At 39.7% G+C, this 21,994-nt stretch overlaps 1 protein-coding gene across 2 annotated transcripts in view; it reads right to left on the reverse strand.

The window, feature by feature from the left end:
- G2E3 (G2/M-phase specific E3 ubiquitin protein ligase) overlaps positions 1 to 18,427 on the reverse strand; it is a 70,367-nt gene extending 51,940 nt beyond the window's left edge. The window contains exons 1-2 of one of the 2 annotated variants that reach the window (XM_008269463.5): positions 18,290 to 18,398; positions 2,401 to 2,508 (exon numbers count right to left, since the gene is read on the reverse strand). The gene's annotated coding sequence lies outside the window, so the exon portion shown is untranslated. Of the gene's footprint in view, positions 1 to 2,400; positions 2,509 to 18,289 lie in introns of both variants that reach the window. The other variant, XM_002718119.6, reaches the window with a different exon arrangement.
- Between the last annotated feature and the right edge of the window lie 3,567 nt (positions 18,428 to 21,994).

Consider the following 21,994-nt stretch of genomic DNA (forward strand, 5'->3'; position numbering starts at 1 on the left):
GGATAAAATTTCTTTTATTAGGACTTCTCTATAATTCAACCTTTGATGAATTTAGCATATCATAAATCTGATCATGCACATGATTTTATTGCAGAAAGTTCCATAAACACCACAAAATAAGAACTTCACTTGAGTAAACATAAAAATTTTCATTTAGATATTATGTTCTTAGTATCCAACAACACAGATTTATATGTAAAATCCCATCTGCTTAGTTTATATTCCTTATCTTCTCCCTTCTAAGGATAAACTTCAGTTATCCACTGGTTACTTTTAGGTATTATAATACAGAATACTGACTGAGGTACATAATACAAGCAACTTTTGTAAAATCCCCTTGTCATTCAGTGAAGTACAAGTAAAAATTTGCTGAATGCGACAGATACATATGCTAAAGCTACTGATACGACTATATAATGATTCTTTAATTACTTTTCTTTATGAAGAAATCTCAATTTCTAGGGCCAACACTGTGGCACAACAGGTAAACCACCACTTGCAATGTGGACATCCCATATCAGAGTGCCAGCAGGATCCCAACCACAGCCAGCTCCCAGCTAACATGCCTGGGAAGGCAATGGAAGATGGCCTAAGTGTGGGGCCCTTGTCACCCAAGTGAGAGACAAGATGGAGTTCCTGGCTCCCAGCTTCTGCACTGTCCCGACCTGGCTATTAAAACCATTTGGAGCATGAAGCAGCAGATGAAAGATCTATGTGTATATGTTTGTTTATGTGTGTGTGTGTGTCGCTCTGCCTTTCAAACAAATAAATTAAAAAAAAAATCCCAGTTTCTGTATGGGTACATCATCTACTTTTCCCTTTTATGCTGTATAAAGATTCAATGAGTCTCTTGGTGAATATTGTGATGGTCTGTCTAGATCTTTATAATACATATAAAAAAAACCTGTTAACGTCAAAAAAGGCATTTGAAGTTTCTTGTTAATTACTAAGCTAGGTTTTTTTTCTATGTATGTCAGTATAAAGTATATATATATACTTTATATGATATATATGTATATATAAGTATATATATACTCTGTCATATAAAGTATAATGAACACTTTATATGGTTTTCCAAAGTTTGTTTACATACAATATATGCCAATAGAATCCAGTGACAAACCCACATCTAATCACCTGATTTTTCAATGAAGGCAGCAAAGCTATTCAATGAGAGAAAATAAAATCTTTTCAACAAATGCTGATAGAAAAACAGGATATCCATATGGAAATTAAGGAAATTCTGCCCCATACTTCTCATCATAATCAAAATTAATCTCATATGGATCAAAGACCTAAATGTAAAAATTAAAATCACAAAAATTGTAAAAGAAAACATAGACTCATTACTTGGGGACAGGCAAAAGTTTCTCATGACACAGCTGGCATTTAACTCATTAAAGAAAAAATGAATTGTATTTCATCAAAATTAAGTTTTCACTCATCAACCCATTAGGAAAGTGAATATGTGTGCTACAGATAGGAATATTTATAAGCAAAGTATCTGATAGGGATTTGTATCCTGAATACATATAAAAAAACTTTCACTTCAATAATATAAAGGTAAATATTCCAATAAAGAAACATGAAAGAAATGAACATATACTTTACAAAGTAAGATATAAATGGCACATAAACACATGAAAAAATATTCAACATCACTAGTAATTAAACCACTATGAAAGACCAGTTCTCACCCATAATCATATTAAAAAGACAACCTATTTAGGGAAAGATAGGAAACTAAATGGAAAAACCAATTTGTAAAGTTTTGGCAGTCTCTTAGAAGTTAAGCATATAGCCTTGCACCTACCCTTTGATTCAGGAATTTAACTACTCATCCAAGAGAAAGAAACACATGAACGTAGAAAATTTTCCACAAAAATGTTTTTGGCAGCCTTATTTATAATACCCATGAACTAGAAACCAACAAGCACATCAAGAAAATATATACACAGGTTAACAGTATATTTTTATAATACAATTCAGCAATGAAAAGCAACTGTGGAAAGATACAACAAATTATTCCATTCATATGACAAAACTATCCTATCATGAAAAATATCAGAACAACACTTGTCTGCCAGGTGAGAAAACAACTGGAATAGGACATGGAAAATTTTTCTGGAAAATCCTACTTTTCTTTAAGTATTTAAGTAACTCTGATACAGAGAAGTCGTCTTGATTTCCAAGACGGCTTTCTGAACACAATATTTCTCATTCCTTTTAAATTTGGTATATTCCAAGTAAACAAGACTCAGGAGCTACTTTGTAGGTCAGGCCTAATGCTGACTCCTTTATACACATCTTCAGCTTTATTCTGAGCCTGTGAAAACACTACTTCATTGAAATTTCAGGCTAAATGCTATTCTCCAAAATCCTGTACGAACTCTACTGTACCTTTTGTTTGGTGAAAAGCCCTGTGGTTCCTCTGGTCTGCAACAGCATACTGTACATCTCACTTTATCAAGCTATAGGTTTATCCCTGGTGGTATTAGGCTGAATGGGCTAGGGCAAGACAAGTAAGGCAAATGGTATAAGTCAATCAGTTGGTGAATCTGTTTGAAGGATATGGCGTAAGGAACTTCTTCTCTATGTATATGAAATTATAACAAAGTTACTTGAAAGGTATTTCTAAGACATTTTATACTTTATACTTTTGATCCTCTGAATTTGAAATAAAAATCTTTTTTTGTTTCTAAGCCTGGTTTCAGGATCATTTTATTTCAAACAAGTCCCCAAAACAAAACTTGAGCAAAAAATTAAGTATTCACGTATTTTTGTGTTGGATTTTACATTTTTTAGATGTTTCCCTTAAGTATATAAATTTTTAGACTTCCTATGTAGAATGAAGAAAACAGATGGCCAAAATCTTAACAACAGCCTTGTTTTGAAGAAATAAAAGTATCAAACTGAGGCAGGCATGGTAGCACAGCAGGTTAAGCTGCTGCTTAGGAAGTCCGCATCCTAAATCTGAGTGCCTAGGATCAAATCCCAATAGGCACCCTGGGAGGCATGAAGTGAGGTTCAAGGATTTGGATCCCTGCCACCCACCTAGGAGACCCAGATGGAGTTCTTTCCTCCTGGCTTTGGCCTGGCCTCAGCAGCGCTGTTGCAGGCATTTGGGGAGTGAATCAGGGGGTAGAAGATCCCACTCTCTCTGCCTTTCAAATAAATAAAAATACTTAAAAAAAAAAAAAAAACGACCTCTAAGGAACTTATTTAAAAAAAGAAGGGAGGAAGAAATACTATCAAACAGTTCCCTTCTTTGGGAAATAATTAACAATTCAATGAAGCTCCTGGAAGCCACTAACAAAGAGGTATTTTGAGTCTATTCCATAGCTTACCTCTACTTGGCCAGGGTTACTCAGTTTGATATTCTTCCCTTCAGTAGGTAGAGCCTGAAACCCCTTCTATTTGACAGCTTAGTGCTTGCTAGCTTGCTTCTACCAGAAAAACTGGTAGAAATGATGATGTGCTGACTATGTCATAAAAGGCACTGTGACTTCCTCTTTGCTATCATGGATCATATACTCTGGAGGAAACTAGTTGCATATCATTAAGATTCTGAGGACGTTCCATGGAGAGGTATGCTTGGTAAGAGAGACATCTGAGAAGATAATCCTCTAACCCCAATCAAGCTTTCCTCTGTCTGCAGCCTGGCTACATACAGTGTGACTGCAATTTCATGGAAGACCCTAAGTTAGAACATAGCTGAGCTGATGCCAAATTTGTGAGCCACAGAAACTATCAGGTAACAAATATTTTTTGTTTCAAACCTCCACCTTTTGAAGTGATATTTTTACAAAGCAGCAGATAACTAACACAGCAAAGTAACCTAAATTCTCTCTCACTTCAGCTGGTAGCCACATTTGAATAAATAAAAAGGTCCTGTCCATTCAAAAATCTCCTTAAGCTCTTAATCATACTGACAAAAACAAAGCTGAAATAAAAGGTGATACTGAATAAATACAAAACACACTAGAATGAGAACACTTAAGAAAAGTGATTTAATCTAGTATATTCTTGCTAAAGGAATGCTGTGATTTAAAACAATCAGAAAGGTTCACATTAATTCTGTGCAAAGTAGTAATTACTTGATGTATTCTAAATTTTCTTCAAAACTCAGATGTTTAAATTTGGCTGTTTTACATATTACATATTTATATTACATATTACAGCTTAATTTCTTTTTATGATGTCATTGCATGGTAAAACATGACACACTGTATTTTATTTACTAAACATGCCAGAAGCAGCCTGGATTGCATATTGTATTGAGGAATAAAATTAGTCTAAAAATTATCTTTCAGACAAGTGACAAAAAATTGAATATGAAATAGTTGAAAGTATTGTATCTACACTATGTTTCTTGAACTTAACATTTGCACTCTGGATATTTAAGAGGGCATTTTTATTCTTAGGAAATGCAGATAGAAAAGGGACAGGGGACAGGAAGTATGCAGGCTGCTCTCACATGGGCAAGGAAAGGAAAATCATACACAAATGTATAACCTTACAGAATGAAAAAGAGAACATGCCAAAACATTAAAAAGTAATTAAACTGGTAAAGGGTACATGGAGTTCTTTGTATATCTCTTCCAATTTTTTTGCAACTTTAGAATTACTTCAAAAACTTTAAACAGTTTAAAACTAATTGAATTAAAAGTAAAACAACATAGATTCCAAAAAATTCAAGATCAACACTAAGTAATTGAGGCTGGTTTTGTGGCACAGCTAGTTAAGCCAGTGCTTGCAATGCTGGAATTTTATATGAGAGTGCTAGTTGAGTCCTGGCTGCTCGACTTCTGATCTAGTTTCCTGTTAACGCTCCTGGGAAGGCAGTAGATGATGGTCCAACTACTTGGGCCTCTTCTACCTGCATTGGGAGACCCAGGATACAGTTCCGCATTCCTGGCTCCCGTCTTCAGCCTGTTCCAGCCCTGGCTGTTGGAGCCATTTGAGGAGTGAATCACTGTGGATGAAAGATCTCTCTCTTACTCTGCCTTCCAAATAAATAATAAATCTTTAAAAAAATTTTTTTCATAAATCAATTATTTATACTCTAGGAAGTAATACATATATATCTTAAAAAGTATATAAAGTCACAAGATAATCCTGGATACTTTTAACTATGAATTATTTAAAAAAAAAAAAAAAAGTAGCACAGCACAGTAAAAGGGTATCAGGGTATAGGAAATCAGTGTGACATAACCACAGTGCTAACTGCCATCTAGGAGCCATCCTTAGCTCTATGATAGATAAAAAAAGTCATTAAGGTAACTTACCATTTAAAAAAAAAAAAATCCTTATTTGAGAGTTAGAGAGAACTCTCATGCACTGGCTTGCTCCTCAAATGCTCATAACAGCTGAGACTAGGCCAGGGCTAAACCTAGATCCCCCATGTGGGTAGCAGGGACTCACCTACTTAATGCATGATTTGCCGCCACCTCTTTGGATGTACCTTAGAAGCAAGCTGGGATGGGAAGTATAGTCAGGACTCAAACCTAGGTGCTCTGATACAGAATCCAGTGTCTCAGGCAGTATTTTTTTTTTTTTTTACAGGCAGAGTTAGTGAGAAAAAGAGACAGAGAGAAGAGAGAAAGGTCTTCCTTCCGTTGGTTCACCCCTCAAATGGCCACCATGGCCAGTGCGCTGTGCCGATCCAAAGCCAGGAGCCAGGTGCTTCCTCCTGGTCTCCCATGCGGGTGCAGGGCCCAAGCACTTGGGCCATCCTCCACTGCCTTCCAGGGCCACAGCAGGGAGCTGGACTGGAAGAGGAGCAACCGGGACAGGACCAGCGCCCCAACCTGGACTAGAACCCGGGGTGCTGGCGCCACAGGCGAAGGATTAGCCTAGTGAGCTGTGGAGCCAGCCCCCAGGCAGTATCTTTAACCACTAGGCCAAACACTCACCACACCTTTTCACTCTTACCAGCTGTTTTTATCTGATGCCTAGAATATCCCTTATCTCATACCTCACATGTCTCTTGAAATATTAGTATTCCTGATCAATTCAAGGTGCATTCTGTTTAGCCATGGGCCACCTTTGTCAGTAAAATCCTTTTTCTCCTGCCTTGAGGTATAGGAATCTGTTGTCCTGCAGTCACCACAGACCATGTTTCTTTTTGCCTGAGGCCACACTTCTGTCCATAAATCTAACAAACTACATTCTTCATGAAATTGGATTTATTCCATTTTTAGACTCTTGGCTCCTCCTGCTTTTGCAGCCAGTCCTTACACACCGGATTTTCTCAAAACACAAGGACTGAAATTCAAGCTTTGCTACATGTTCTCTATGTTCTTTGCTGAGACCTCACTTAGTCTCAATTTTATCATTTCTCAAGCTAAAATAACAGTTAATTGTAGGCTGTTGTAAGAATTGCAAATAACATGTAAAATGCCTAGCTGAGGACTTGGCATACTTTGTTAATCACTGATAGTCACTCCTTCATTACTAAAACGAATTTAGGAATAAGGATAGTACATCTTAACTGGGTTTTTCAAGAATGAAAGACTGAATAACATGAAAATTAATTAACATAATATATCATATATAAACAGAATAAAGATGAAAAACCATATGATCATCTCAATAGAGAGACAAAGTATTTGACAAAATTCATCAATCCTCAGGGGCTGACATGGAGTAGCCACCACTTATGATATCAGGAGTGTGGATGGAATCCCAGCTACTCTGCTTCTGATCTACCTTCCTCCTAATATGCCTGGGAAGGCAGTGGAAGTTGGTCCAAGTGCCTGGGCCCCTGCACCGATGGTGGAAGACCAGAATGAAATTCTTAGCTCCTGGCTCCTGGCTTTAGCCTGGCCCAGACGTGGTTACTGCAGCCATTTGGAAGATGGAAAATCTCTTTCACTCTGTCCTTTCCCTCTCTCCTTGAGGCTCTGCCTTTCAAATAAACAAATCTTTTAAAAAAAAAAATTATCATAAAAATCTAAAGAAAGTCAAGGAGAGAATTTTTCAACTTAAAGGAAATCTACAAATGTTTACACTATAATCACTTTCTTTCAATACTGTACTGCAGGGCCGGCGCCGTGGCTCACTAGGCTAATCCTCCGCCTTATGGCGCCGGCACACCAGGTTCTAGTCCCGGTCAGGGTGCTGGATTCTGTCCTGGTTGCCCCTCTTCCAGGCCAGCTCTCTGCTGTGGCCCGGGAAGGCAGTGGAGGATGGCCCAAGTGCTTGGGCCTGCACCCCATGGGAGACCAGGAGAAGCACCTGGCTCCTGCCATCGGATCAGCGCGGTGCGCCGCTGCAGCGCGCCAGCTGCGGCGGCCATTGGAGGGTGAACCAACGGCAAAAGGAAGACCTTTCTCTCTGTCTCTCTCTCTCACTGTCCACTCTGCCTGTCCAAAACAAAACAAAACAAAAAAATGTACTGCAAGGCAATCTCAAAATATGCAAAAAGAGCATTTGACAAATGTCAACATCCAATCATGACAAAACTATAAACTATAGACAGAATCAATTTTCTCCGCCTAACAAAAAGAATCTACAAATATTCACTTTAATCATTTAAACACTGTACTTCGAAGAAAAAAAGAAACACAAGCTGTGAAAGAGTAAAACTATTTTCATCCATAGCCATCTAGGTAGAAAATCCTAAAAAATTACTAGAGAAAGTGAATCTAGCATATTCTAAAGAAACAAGTTGATACACAAAAACGAACTACATTTCTGCTCAAAAGAAATTAATAACTATAAAGTAATTAAAGAGTTGTGTATAAAGAAGAAATTCAGTAAAAGGTATGTAAAAAGTCACTGCTGAAAGATATGTAAAAAGTCACACTGCTGAAAAAAGTAAATAAGATCTAAATAAACAAAGAGATAGGAGCCAGCGCTGTGGCATAGTGGGTAAAGCCACAGCCTGCAGTGCCGGCATCCCATATGGGCACCGGTTCTAGTCCTGGCTGCACCACTTCCGATCCAGCTCTCTGTTATGGCCTGGGAAAGCAGTAGAAGATGGCCCAAGTCCTTGGACCCCTGCACTCATGTGGGAAACCCGGAAGAAGCTCCTGGCTCCAGATTAGATCAGCCCAGCTCTGGCCTTTATGGCCATATGAGGAGTGAACCAGCAGATGGAAGACTTAATTTCTCTCTCTCTCTGCCTCTGTGTAACTTTGCCTTTCAAATAAATAAAATAAATATTTTTTTTAAAAAAAAACTTCCAAAAATCTTCTAGAAAGAAAATATAGAGAAAACACTCTATGACTTTGGGTTTGAGAGAAATTTCTTATATGACAGATATATCATCATCCATCAAGAAAAAAACTGAGCTAAATGCAAAATTTTAAATCTTCAAATCAAGACACTGTCAAGAAAAGATAAAGACAAGACAGATTGGGAGAAAATATTTGTAAAACATATCTCACAAAGGACTTATATCAATAATATATAAAAATACTTAAAAGCTCAATAAAAAGATATCTCCATAAAATATGGACAAAAGATTTGAAAAAAAAAATGAAAATCACCATAGCTAACAAGTAAATGAGAATATGATCAAAATCACTGGTCATTAGGAAATGCAAATTAAAACCACAAAAAATTATCACTACACACTTATTAGAAAATTTAAGTCTCACAAAAATGAGCTTAAAATGTTTAACAGATATAAATACAAATTCTGAAACTATATAATTTCTAGGAAAACAGGAGAAAATCTTTGTAACCTGACACTAGCTAAGATTTCTTATATACAACACCAAAAGCACAAGAAAAAAAGTGATAAACTGTACTCCTCAGTATCTTTTGTTCTTCAAAAGACACAGAAAGAAAAGCTGCAGGGGCCAGTGTTGTGGCTTAGCAGGTAAGGCCACTGCCTGTGATGCCAGAATCCCACATGGGTACTAGTTTGAGTTCCAGCTTACTCCACTTCCAATCCAGTTCCCTACTTGTGTGCCTGCGAAAGCAGTGGAGGATGGCCCAAGTCCTTGGGCCCCTTCACCCCTGTGGAAGACCCAGAAGAAGCTTCTAGCTCCTGACTTCAGCCTTGGCACAGCCCTGGCCATTGCAGCCATTTGGGGAATAGATCAGCGGATGGAGGACTTCTCTCTCTCTGACTTTCTCTCTGTAACTGTGCCTTTCAAATAAATAAAAATAAATCTTAAAAAAAGTTGCAAACAAAAAAGTATTTGCAAATCATAATTGACAAAGTACTTGAATCCAGAATATATTTTTAAAAATAACTCTCAAAACGCAGTAGTAAAAGACATCAGTTAAAAGAGCAGAGGAAGGGGCTCTGGGAGTCTGTGTCCTCAGAAATACAGAAAAAAACCTGGCAAAAGCTGTTATAATCACAACTGAGAATATCAGTAAAGAGACAAGATTAATAGAAACTTGACAGTTGAAGAATACGATAACGGAAATGGAAAATTCTCTATATGGGTTCAGCAGCCTATTTAAGCAGGCAGAAGAATCAGCAAATCTGAAGATAGGTAAATTGAGATTACCCAGTCTAAGAACGAAAAAAAAAAAGAACAAGGCCTGAGTGACTATGAGACACTATGAAGTATACCAGCACATGCTTAATGGAAATCCAAGAAAGATAGCATAAAGAGAAGAAAAAATATTTGGGAGGGCTGGCAATGGGTTACATCAGTTGACTCCTGGCCACTCTAATTCTGATCCAGCTTCCTGGGAAGTAATTAGAAGGAACCAGAAAGACAGCAAACTATACCCGAAGTCAGTGGAGGAAAGGAAATCATAAAGATTAGAGTGGTGACAATAGAAAAATCAACAAAATCAAGATTGGTTTTTTAAAATGATTTTTTTAAAAAAGGCAAATCTTTAGCTAGATTGATCAAGGAAAAAAAAGAATATAAAGTTACTAAATTCAGAAAGGAAGGGTCATCTTGCTAAAGACCTAGCAAATAACACTGTGACTGCTGTGAACAACTAACTGTATGCTTAGAAACTAAATAACTGCCAAGTTAGACACAAATTAGAAAAACAAAACTGACTGAAGAATAAACAAAAAATTCAACAAATTACAACAGGAGATTGAATGAAGGCCCTTCCAACAAAGAAAAGTCTTGGCCCACTTAGCTTCACTGATGAGTTCTAACAACATTTAAGGAAAAAATGGCACCAACATTACTCAAGTGTAATTCATTTTAGAAATCCATCTTTACTCTGATACTATACCTAAAAAAAGATATCAAAGAAAACTGCAAACCAATATCTCTTACACACACAGATGCAAAATCTTTTAACAAAATATTAGCAAACTAATTCTTATTAAACGAATTATCTACCACAACCAAATGGGAGATATTCCAGGATTGCAAAGGTGGCTAAACACATGAGAATCAAGACAATATTACTATATTAACATAATAAAAGAAAAAGGCTGTCACATATTTATTTTAACTGATATACAGTAAAGGAAAAAATGTGACAAAATCCAACTCTTTCATGATTAAAAACACTCAACATTTTAATAGAAGAGAACTTCCTAGGCATGATAAAGGGCATCTAATGAAAAACACCCAGTTGATATTACACACAATGGTGAAAAACAAAGCTTTCCAACTATGACCTGGAACAAAATAAAAATATCAACTCAGCACTTCTATTCAGTATTATACTCGAAGTTCTTGTCACTGTAAGGAAAGAAAAGAAATAGGCATCCAGGGCCCGGCACTGTGGCGTAGCGGGTAAAGCCACTGTCTGCAGTGCCAGCATCCCATTTGGCCCCAGTTCAAGTCCCAGCTGCTCCTCTTCTGATCCAGCTCTCTGCTATGGCCTGGGAAAGCAGCAGAAGATGGACCAAGCCCCTGGGCCCCTCTATCCGCGTGGGAGATCAGGAAGAAGATCCTGGCTCCTGGCTTGGGATCAGCGCAGCTCCGACTGTTGCGGCCAACTGGGGAATAAACCAGTGGATGGAAGACCTCTCTCTCTCTCTGCCTCTCCTCTCTCTGATTTTCAAATAGAATAAATAAATATTTTTTTTAAAAAAAGAAATAGGCATCCAACTGAAAGCAAGAAGTTACCCTATTTGGGGACAGCATTGTAGCACATTAAGTTCCAGCTACTTTCCTTCCAATCCAGCTCCCTGCTAATGCACCTTGGAAGTTGGCCGAATAAGGTCAAACTATCTAGTCCACTGCCACCCACACGGAAGATCCAGATAGAGTTCCAGGCTTAGGCTTGTCCCAGCCTCAGCTGTTACAGACATTTGGGAAGTGAACCAGCAGATGGAAGAGTGCGCTCTCTCTCTGATACTCTACCTTTTAAATAAATGAAATAGATAAAAAAAAAAAAAAGTTATCCTATTCTTAGAAGGCATGATCTCACATGGAAAATATCCTGAATTCACACAAATAAACTGTTAGAGCTAAAAAATGAATACGGCAAGCTTACAGAATACAAAATCAACCCGTCAAAACAAGTTGTATTTCTACATAATAGCAATGAACACTCCAAAAAGGAAATCAACAATTCCATTTATAATAGCATAAAAAGTTGCTTAGTAAATTACACTAAGGAGTTAATGAAAACTACAAAACAGTGTTGTAAGAAATTAAAAAACCATAAATAAGTGGAAAGGCACTCTGTACTCACAGATTTTATATTATTAAAATAGTAACACTCCTAAAATAATTACAGATTTGATATAATCTCTACCAAAATTCTGCCTTTTTTGCAGGAATGTTAAAGCTGACGTGAAAATTCATATGGAATTGCAAGGAATCTTGAAGAGTCAAGATAATCTTCTAAAGAAAAAGCTAAGTATTCACACTTTCCAATAAATTTACCACAAAGTCACTGTAATCAGGGATAGGCATTTGCCCTAGTAGTTAAGTAACTGTTTGGCCAATAGACACAGGATCACTAGCCATCAGGGAGTCAAAACCACAATGAGGTTTCACCTTACCCTAATTACAGTGGCTCTCACACAGAAATCACCGAACAAAATAAATGCTGGTGAGGATTTGGGGGAAAGGGTACCCTAATCCACTCTTTGTGGGAATGTATACTGGTACAGCCATTGTGTTAAACAGTAAGGAGATACCTCAGAAAGCTGAAAATAGATATAACATATGACCCAGCAATCCCATGGAAATTTACCCAAGGGAAATTAAATCAGCATATGAAAGAGTTATCTGTAACCCCATGTTTATTGTAGCTGAATTCACAATAGCTAAGCTATGGAATCAACCTGGATGTCCACTAAACTGATGACTAGATAAAGAAATTCTATGGTGTATACACACTATGGAATACTACTCAGCCATGAAAAAGAATGAAATCTTGGCTTTTGCAACAAAATGGATGTGACTAGAAACCATTATACTTTGTGAAATAAACCAGTCCCCAAAAGACAACTATCATATGTTTTCCCTGATCTGTGGTAACTAGTAGAAAACCAAAAATGTAATGTATAGAAGTAAAATTAACATTTTGAGCTTCAATGATTGTTTACAATTATCTTTGTTGTTGAGAACTTTCTTCTTACGATTTGTTGAACTCTTAGTATAGGGTAAATCTTATGAGTATAAAGTAAAATGAAAGTAGATCATTGTAAAAATTGGGAGGTAATAGGAGAGGAAGGAGGAGGAAGGGTGGGCAGTATCACTATGTTCCTAAGTCTGTATATATGAAATACATGAAATTTGTATACTTTGAATTTAAAAAAGACTTAAATATAAAGGCCAAAGCCATAAAATTTTTAAGAAAATATAGGTGTAAACCTTCATTACCTCAGATTTGGCAATGGTTTCTAGATCAAAAGTGCCAGCCAGGTGCCAGCAGCTTCTTCCAGGTCTCCCACATGGGTAAAGAGGCCCAAGCACTTGGGCCATCCTCCACTGCTTTCTCAGCAGCATCAGCAGGGAGCTGGACTGGAAGTGGAGCAGCTGGATTCCAAATCAGTGCTCATATGGGATGCCAGTGTTGCAGGTGGCAGCTTTATCCACTGTGCCACAGCATTGGTGCCACTTCAATATCCTTACATAAAATTGCATAGTATTTGAGTATAACCTATCACATTCATTCACTTTATATTTTTAAAATATTTATTTATTTATTTGAAAGGCAGAGTTACGCAGAGGCAGAGAGAGAGGGATCTTCCATCCATTGGTTCACTCCCTAAATGGTTGCAACGGCTGGAGCTGGGCTGATCTGAAGCCAGGAGCTTCAGGTTGGGCACAGGGGCCCAAAGACTAGGGTCATTTTCTACTGCCCTCCCAGTTCACAGCAGAGAGCTGGACTGGAAGGGAAGCAGCCGGCACCCACACGCCCACACAGGATGCCAGACACTGCAGGCGGTGGCCCCACTGCCTCGCCATAGCGCCGGCCCCCATCCATATACTTTAAATCCTCTTGAAATTATAATAACTAAATAATTATTATACCATATTGCTTAGAGAATAGTGACACAAGAAAAAGTTTCTACATGTTTAGTAAAAATGCTAATTTTTTTGAAAATTTTTATTCATTTATTTGAATGGCAGAGTTAAAGAGAGAGGGAGAGACAGAGAGAGGTCTTCCATTGGCTGGTGCACTCCCCAAATAGCCACAAAGGCTGGAGATGGATCAATCTGAAGCCAGGAGCCAGGAGCTTCTTCTAAGTCTCCTAAGCAGGTGCAGGGGTCCAAGCACTTGGGCTATTTTCCACTGCTTTCCTAGGCTATAGCAGAGAGCTGCATTGCAAGAGAAGCAATCGGTATAGAAACTGGAGTCCATATGGAATGCCAGCACTGCCAGCAGAGGCTTAGCATACTACATACGCCACAGCGCCGGCTCCAAAAATGCAATTTAAAAAAAAAAAATTTTCAGGGTGTGAACCAACGGAGGGAGGACCTTTCTCTTTGTCTCACTCTCTCACTGTCTAACTCTGTCAAATAAATTAAAAAAAAAAATTCAATCTGTAAGTGGTTGAATCCGTGGATGTGGAATCCACAAATGGATGGCCAAATAAATCCTCCTTTATGATATACCTTGAAAATGTTATGCTAAGGGAGAAAGTCAGAGATTAATGATCCCATATTGTATATAATCTATTTATAGAAAACATACAGAACAGGGAAATTATTTTTTTTTGTTAAGATTTATTTACTTATTTGAAAGGCAGAGAGGGAGAAATAGGGCAATCTTCCATCCACTGGCTCACTCTCCAAACGGCTACAACAGCTAAGGCTGGGCTAGGCCAAAGCCAGGAGCAAGGAATTCTATTCATGTCTCCCACATGAGTGGCAGGGGCCTAGGTACTGGTCCATCTTGTGCTACTTTCCCAGAGGCATTAGCAGGGAACTGAACAGGAAGTAGAGCAACTAGACTCTGATAGGGGATGCCAGCAGCACAGGTGATGCTATAAATAGATTTATAGTTTCCAGGGACTAAGGGAATGAAGCGGTTGGGCAGTGACTGGTTGATAGGTATGTAGTTTTCTTCTGGGACGATAAAATGCTTTGGAACGAGATATAGGCAATGGTTGCACAACATTGTGAATGTACTAAATTGTATACTTTAAAATCGTTATTTTTATGTTAATTTTACCCCCCCCAAAATCAAATGTATGCCTACGTACAATGCAGCGAAGAGAAAAAACGGCATATGTCCACTGTATATAACTGTCTGCAGATTTATTTGTAACAGCAAAAAATTGTAAACAACTTAAAATATCCATCAACCAATGACTAAAGCATTTTATTAAAACACATCAATGTATCACTTAAAAAGGTAAATTAAACTAGTACACTTTATTATTTTAGAAAAAGGCATCTGTTTAAATTAAAAGGAGGGCCGTCACTGTGGCACAGCAGGTTAAAGCAGCGCCAGCATCCCACATGGACGCTGGCTCAAGTCCCGGCTGCTTCACTTCCTATCCAGCTAATAATGCACTTGGGAAAGCAGCAGAGGATGGCCCAAGTCCTTGGGCTCCTGCACTCAAGTGGGAGACCCAGAAGAAGCTCCTGGCTCCTGGTTTCAGATCAGCTCCGCTCAGCTCAGCTCTGGCCACTGTGGCCATTTGGGGAGTGAACCAGCGATGGAAGACCTTTTTCTCTGTCCTTATCTCTCTCTGAAACTCTGTTTTTCAAATAAATAAAAATAAATCTTTTCAAAAAAAATTAAAAGGAAAAGCAACAAAGCTACAATAAAGTTTACATTGGTGTAAATAGGTAACTTGCTCTCAGGAAACAGGTTTCCCTGCCCCACTGTTCATGTTTCTTCATGATTTCCATGTCATCCCAACCTGTCCAGCTTGGCTTCCGATAGTGTTGTGGTATTACAACTCCAAAACTGAAGAAGAAATAGTGTGAATGGTCTAGCTTGCATCAGAAATGAAGCTCTGTTTCAAATACCTGTACTACTTTGATAGAGAAATGTGGAATGCAAGCAAAGGAAGTCAAGTTAACAGCCTTAACTGTTCAGAGAAGGAAAGTCCAACTTTCTGATTTCCTAACACTTTGAATTAAGCTACTTTATTATACTTTACATTACTCTTACAGTTAAAAAAAGTACAGTAGGAAATTAAATATAAAAAATACTTTCAAACTACATCTTTTTGTGCTTCAGATTCATTTTAACATGGTGTTATAATTATAAAATGGTTTTAAGAAATGAGAAAATATGTATCAAGCACTTAGAATTCCATTAATATTAGCAAATATTTCTCTTGCTTTTCTCTCACCGGATATGTCTTCTGAGTTTATGCTTTCAGTACTTACATTTCTTTATCTGTGAAGTTTGTAAAACCATTTATCACTAAAATCTCCACTAGACCACAAAAGATTATATTCTATCATCTCAGAAGAAAACAAAGCTGTTTTTCAACTTTCAGTCATTAATACAAAACACGTGTGTTAAACCGCTAACGTAACAAGTACTCACTGAACATACAGTTTCAGAGGATAAAGACACTCACTGTTCTGTACTGAGCATTGGCAAGCAAAGATGAGGAGGCCAGGTGCTCTAAGTCGAAGGAACGCTCTATTTAAAACCAAACTGCACTGAGCGAGAAGTGCTCTAAGGAACTCTTGAAACCCATTTGGGTAAAATCTAAGAGGAAATGAAAAGGCAAGTAGCAAAGCATGCACATAAAATGTTAAAGAGGGGGGCCAGCATTGTGCAGCAGCAGGTTAAGCCTCCACCTGCGACACAGGCATCCCATATGCGCCCCAGTTGGAGTCCTGGCTGCTCTACTTCTCCAGCTCCGGGCTGATGAGCCAGCAGAAGCTGGCCTAATACCTAGCTTCCTGCCACTCATGTGGGAGACCCAGATAAACTTCCTGGCTCCTGGCTTCAGCCTGGCGTAGACCTGGCATTTGTGGCCATTTGGGGAGTAAACCAGCAAGAGAAGATCTATCTGTCTGTCTCTGTCACACTGCCTTTCAAATAAATAAATCTTTAAAAAATAAGTATATATGTATATAAAGCAACCAGAGATTTTTATAGAGCAACATTTGAAAAGAAACTTCAGAGAGAAACAGGAAAGCATTACTTTTTTAAAAAAAAGCATAATTTTGAATTAAAGCTAGCTTTTTACTTTAGTTCAAACATTTTTCTAGTTGTGTAAGGACAGATTACTGAATGTCTTACTCTGTTTTATTTGAAAACAGTAACTACCTCAGTGATAATGTGAAGATTAATGAGATAATATATGCAATGTGGCTTGCACAATGCTTAGTTACTCAATACAGTAGGAGACACACGCATCATTTACTATGCACCACATATATTCTGAAGGCAGAGTGTACAGCTGAGGGAACTGATACAGGGAGAGGTTAAACATGCTGCCTGGGATCACACAGTTCCCCAGTGGTAGGGATGAGATCAGATTAAGGCAATCTGGATCTAGTTCCATGCCCTTAACCAAATACATTACAATGCTTCTTCAGGAAAAACCAAATCAGAATTTTCTCCAAATCAGAATTGTCTAAGTCTTCATTTAAATATATAGACTCTTCAACCCCGTCCTTAAATCACAAACTTCATCCACAACCTCTTAGATTTGAAAGTCAGGAATCAGCATTTAACAAACTCTTCCAAGGTAATGCATACACGATTTAGTCTGAAACTTGCTAATTTAGGTAAATAAAGCAAAACTTCAACAGAGGAGTCCAGGAAGGGAAAAGGACCAGATTAGGAAGTAAAGATAAATTCTTTAGAAATTACTACTCGGTGGTAGCATATGTGAAATGAGCATATCCTCCTGCAAACCTCAGGAAAGCAGAGCCAATTCATTTGCTCCATTTTTATGAAAAAATTATTTCCAAGACCATAAGCACTGCTATTTAAATCTCTTCCTCCTGGCCAAAATGGCAAACAAAAGCTCATTAGCAGGCATGGGGGAGTGGGAGTCGACAACACAGGATGAAGGAATGTTTTTATTATGAATGTTGAGTCCTAGTTATAAAAAGATCATCTGTACAGCGTTAAAAACCCCGAGAGGCACTTAAAATATACATATTTAAACTATTCCAAAAGACCTGATTTATTGCGGAGTGAGGGTTCGTCACCAAAAGGAAAAGAAAACCAGAAGCAAACCCACCACCACCTCCCAAAGCTCCGATTCCCGAAGCAGTGTATACTTCTTCCCCACAACTCCGCGATAAACAAGCCGGCCAATGAATGAAGGGGGCGAAAAGGCAGGGCGGTGGAACTAAACCTTACCCCATTGTTAGCAAACTAAGACCCTTGTGAATCACCGCGGTTACTATAGCCAGTTTAAATGAGCAAGAGTCTCGGATTTTTGCGGTAGGCGAAAAATGTCAACCGTGAAAGAAAAATATCCGGGTTTTAAATACAAAGGATACTCGGATTTCAGTTTAAATCCCCTCCGGGCATTTCAATGACTGTCACTTCCCTGTGGTCCAGGGTCATCAAGACGGCTCCGGGCTCCCCCTCTTAGGAGCATCCCTTCGTTTCAACCTTCCACCTATCGTAAACCAAGTTTTTGTTTTATTCTCAGGGTAACGCTGTTGGCACTGAAATGGAATCACTGCTGGAGCTTCAGTATCCCCGCCGCACTGGAGGAAATACTGAACAGCAAGTCCCCAGAAAGTCAGAGGCAGCGCTCAAACCGGCCGGGCCTCCGCGGCGCCAGCACCCAGACGCTGCCCGGCTCGGGGGCGCTGGCAGTGGGGGGACGGCGCTTCAGCGCCCCGACTGCCGAGGTCCCCACGCCGGCACCACCTCACACACCCGCGAAGACGCTCCGACGTCCCCACCAAGCTCTCTGGCCTCCGGACCCGCGGTCCCTTCCGACGGCCGCGCTTCCCTCCCTGGAATAATCGCTGCTTCCCGTTCCACGCTTACTCACCGAGGCCCTCAGAGCAGAAGTTCCACAGCGGCCGTATCACTTTTGCCGTCTCGCGCTGCGTCGCCGCACACCAACCTGGAGCAGCCCCATCCAACGGCCAGCAGGATTCAAATTCGCCCATTTCCGCCTGTAACCCGGAAAGAGCACTCGGCCACGCCCCCGAGGGGCGGGGCCCGCGGGGCGCGGGGGGCGAAGGGGGGAGGCGCGTCCCCGCTCCACGGCGCGGCGGCGAGCCCTTGCTTTCCGTTTCTTTTGTCCGGTTTTTCTCGCTATTTATGGGAGGGTAGTCCGAGGAGCCCGGGTGCGGGGTCGTTGTTTCTGCCTGGGTGGCGAGTGAGAGGGTGCGCTCGCATCGGAGAGGGGACCGAGACGTGCTGAAGCCGCATCCCCTTCGAGCGGTGAAGGGAATAAAAGCACTCGTGGAGCCGGGGTCGCTCTACCGCTCCCCGCGGCTTTGCGTAAACAATAGCAGCGGCGCTAGGGTGGGGCGGAGGAAGCAAACCTTCCTCTTCTGTATCGCAAGATTTGCAGCCCGCACCCTCGCGTCCTGCTCCGTCACACTCAGGACTTTTACTCTCAATCTGAGGAAGACAAAAAGCCACAGGCACCAATCAACCCTGTTCCAGTCACACACTCAAAATACGCGGTCCCGAATGAAATACCCGAGAGGTATCCGAAAGCGATACACCTTCCCCCCCTCTCTAATAAGGGATCCTTGTACAGGATTATTATTTATTGTCCCGAGAGATTTCTTGGGACAACATGTCCTGGATCCAAAACTCCCTCAACTGCAGAGGGGATACACCTGGGAGCTTTTACGAAGCGGAAGGGAGGGCTGGACGTGTTATTGGGAGGGGGGAGGGTAGGAGAGTAAACAGCAGGCCTTCGGGGCTGGGACTGAGGCAGCCCCCAGGCTCAGCCTCGCAGCTAACAGCATTGATTTCCATAAACTGAAAGCACTGCTTTCTGACACCTTCTGTCACAAACACAATGGGAAAGATTCGCTGGATTGTGACGAATTTGCCGTGCAAGTCCCCTGACACAGGTTGTAAAGCTGTTAGCCGAGGTACTGTTTTTTAACAGTGGAAAATAGGAAATCATCTGTGTCCGCTTAGAAGGAAGTGGTTACGTAAGGTATGATATTTTAGTCTGGTATTCCGATGCGCCCTTTATAAAAGTAATCAAGCAGATCAGGAGGTTTTGAAGTGAAATATCGGAAAAAAGGTTTAAAAGAACTGTAGTATCCTTTCAAAGTGTGTATGCATGTCTATATGGCACACACCTTCTGGGTGGGTACATATAAATTGTAAACAGCTGTTCCTGGGAGTGGGCCTGGCAAATACAGGTGGCCAGAGATGAAGGACTTTAACCTCTCACTTTGTAACGACTTGAATTTTTAAGACACTAAACGTGTTTTGCTATATTGTCTTGAAGTTAAAATTGTGAGAATGATATTTACATTCTGGATAGAGACTTGGGTTTAACAAATGTATAAATGTGTCATGTTTGAATAGTCTGTGTCTATTAGTTCATTTGTCAATTCATTCAACACTATACAGTAATGATATGACCATATATTTTGTTTATCTGTCTGAAAGGCAGAGAGACAGGTACAGACAGAGAAAAAGAGAAAGAGGGCTCCCATCCACTGGTTCACTTCTCACATGCTAACAGTAGGGGCTCTGGCAGGTGGGTGGACACCTGAACTCCATCACAATCTCCTAGGTGAGTGGCAGGGACTAAAGTACTTGAGCCATCACTGTTGCCTCCTAAGGTGCAGGTTAGCAGGAAGCTGAATCAGAAGCATGTTCAAACTCTGGACGCAGTCAGTGGGAAATAGGATGCAGATGTCCCAAGTGGCATCTTAATAACTGCACTAAGGGGCCCACGGTGTGACCCAGTTAAAGCCCGGGTGTGCAGTGCCGGCATGCTATGTGGGCGCTGGTTCGAGTCCTAGCTGCTGCACTTCCGATTCAGCTTTCTGCTGTGGCCTGGAAAGCACTAGAAGATGGTCCAAGTGCTTGGGCCCCTGCTGCTGCACGGGAGATCTGGAAGAAGCTCCAGGCTCTTGGCTTCAGATCAGCCCAGCTCCACCTGCTGTGGCCATTTGGGGAATGAACCAACGGGTGGAAGACCCCCCCCCCCCCCACTTCTCTGCAACTCTGCCTTTAAAATAAATGAATAAATCTAAAAAAAAAAAAAAAACTGCACCAGATACCTGCCCCTGACTACACATTTTTGCCATTCATGGTATCTTGTAGCAGTCAATGGTCCACATTTCTATCATCTCCATTAGATACATTGCTCCTTGAGAGCAGAAACCACATCACGTATTTTCCTGTCTTTCATAATTCTTGGCATCTTCCCACTACCTAATTTCATGCTTCACAGGAATTAAATTCTCAAGCTGACCTGTGAACATTAAATATAGTCAGGTCACCCCTAAAAAGCACCCCTTATCATAAAATACAATAATAATGGTTTTCTTTATAAAACTCGATACAAAACTTAAAAACTTTCTAGGAGCTGGCTTTGTGGCACAGCAGGTTAAGCTGCATCCCATATTAGTGCAGTTTCTCCTCACTCTGTTTTCAGCAGAAAAAAATCAAAAACCCTCTTTAGATCAATGATCATTGGATTACATGCAAAAACCAATACAAACTCCTTCAGCAGAAGTCCTTCAATCTACTTTGAAAGATTTTATGACAACCAATCTGAGTGACAAAAAGAATAAAATGCCTAGAAATACATTTAAAAGGAATAGGACCTGATTTTTTTAATATGTACTTTGAGAACAAAGATGATTGCAGGGTTCTTATCTGATGATTAATATGAAGAGTTGCTAAGGTATTTTAGAAAAAAGATTAGGAGCCAGGATTGTGGCATAGCATGTAAAACCACTGCCTGTGATGCCAGCATCCTATATTTTATGTCCTGGAGGCTCTACTTCCGATCCAGCTCCCTGCAAATGGCCTGGGAAAAGCAGCAGAAGATGGCCCATGTGTTTGGGCTCCTGCTACCCACTTGGGAGACCCAGATGAAGATCCTGGTTCCTGGCTTTGCCTTGGCCCAGCACTAGCCATTGTGGCCATCTAGGGAGTGAACCAGCAAATGAAGATCTACCTTTGTCTCTCTCTCTGTAACTCTTCAAAAACAAATACACAAATATTTTTAAAAACAGAAAAAGATTAACAAAGAGCAGACAATGTCATTCTAAATAGTAAAATTTATCATAGAGCTAATACAAAGAGTAATAGCAAAAAGAAAACCCAAATAGATCAGACAAAAAAAGTATTAGCATACAAAAGATAAATAAGAATGTAGAAAATTTCAGCTGGATAGAGAATATTTACATATTATAATAATGGCGTTTCAGTCTTAGCAAAGGGATAATTTCATAACTGGTTTTCTACATGGAATATATAAAGTTAGGCCTCTACCTCACATCTTGCTGTAAAAAATTCTAGAAAAATTAAAGATTGAAATATATATATACAATTATATACAAATACATAAAGATTAAAGTGTATACATATATATGAAGATAAATTACAAAAATAGCTGTGATGTTACGGTGAAAAGCGACTAAATTAAAACAAGGCACAACAACCAATACTGGGACATTTTGGTGGTAAAATAGGCACTCTTATCCATAGTCTATCCTTGAGATGGTAGAATGAAACCTTTTAACTTTATTAAGTTTCT

The sequence above is a fragment of the Oryctolagus cuniculus genome, chromosome 12 (genome assembly GCF_051225735.1).
Source record: "Oryctolagus cuniculus isolate XC-2025 breed Fujian yellow rabbit chromosome 12, ASM5122573v1, whole genome shotgun sequence".
In the NCBI taxonomy this organism is placed as follows: Eukaryota; Metazoa; Chordata; class Mammalia; order Lagomorpha; family Leporidae; genus Oryctolagus; species Oryctolagus cuniculus.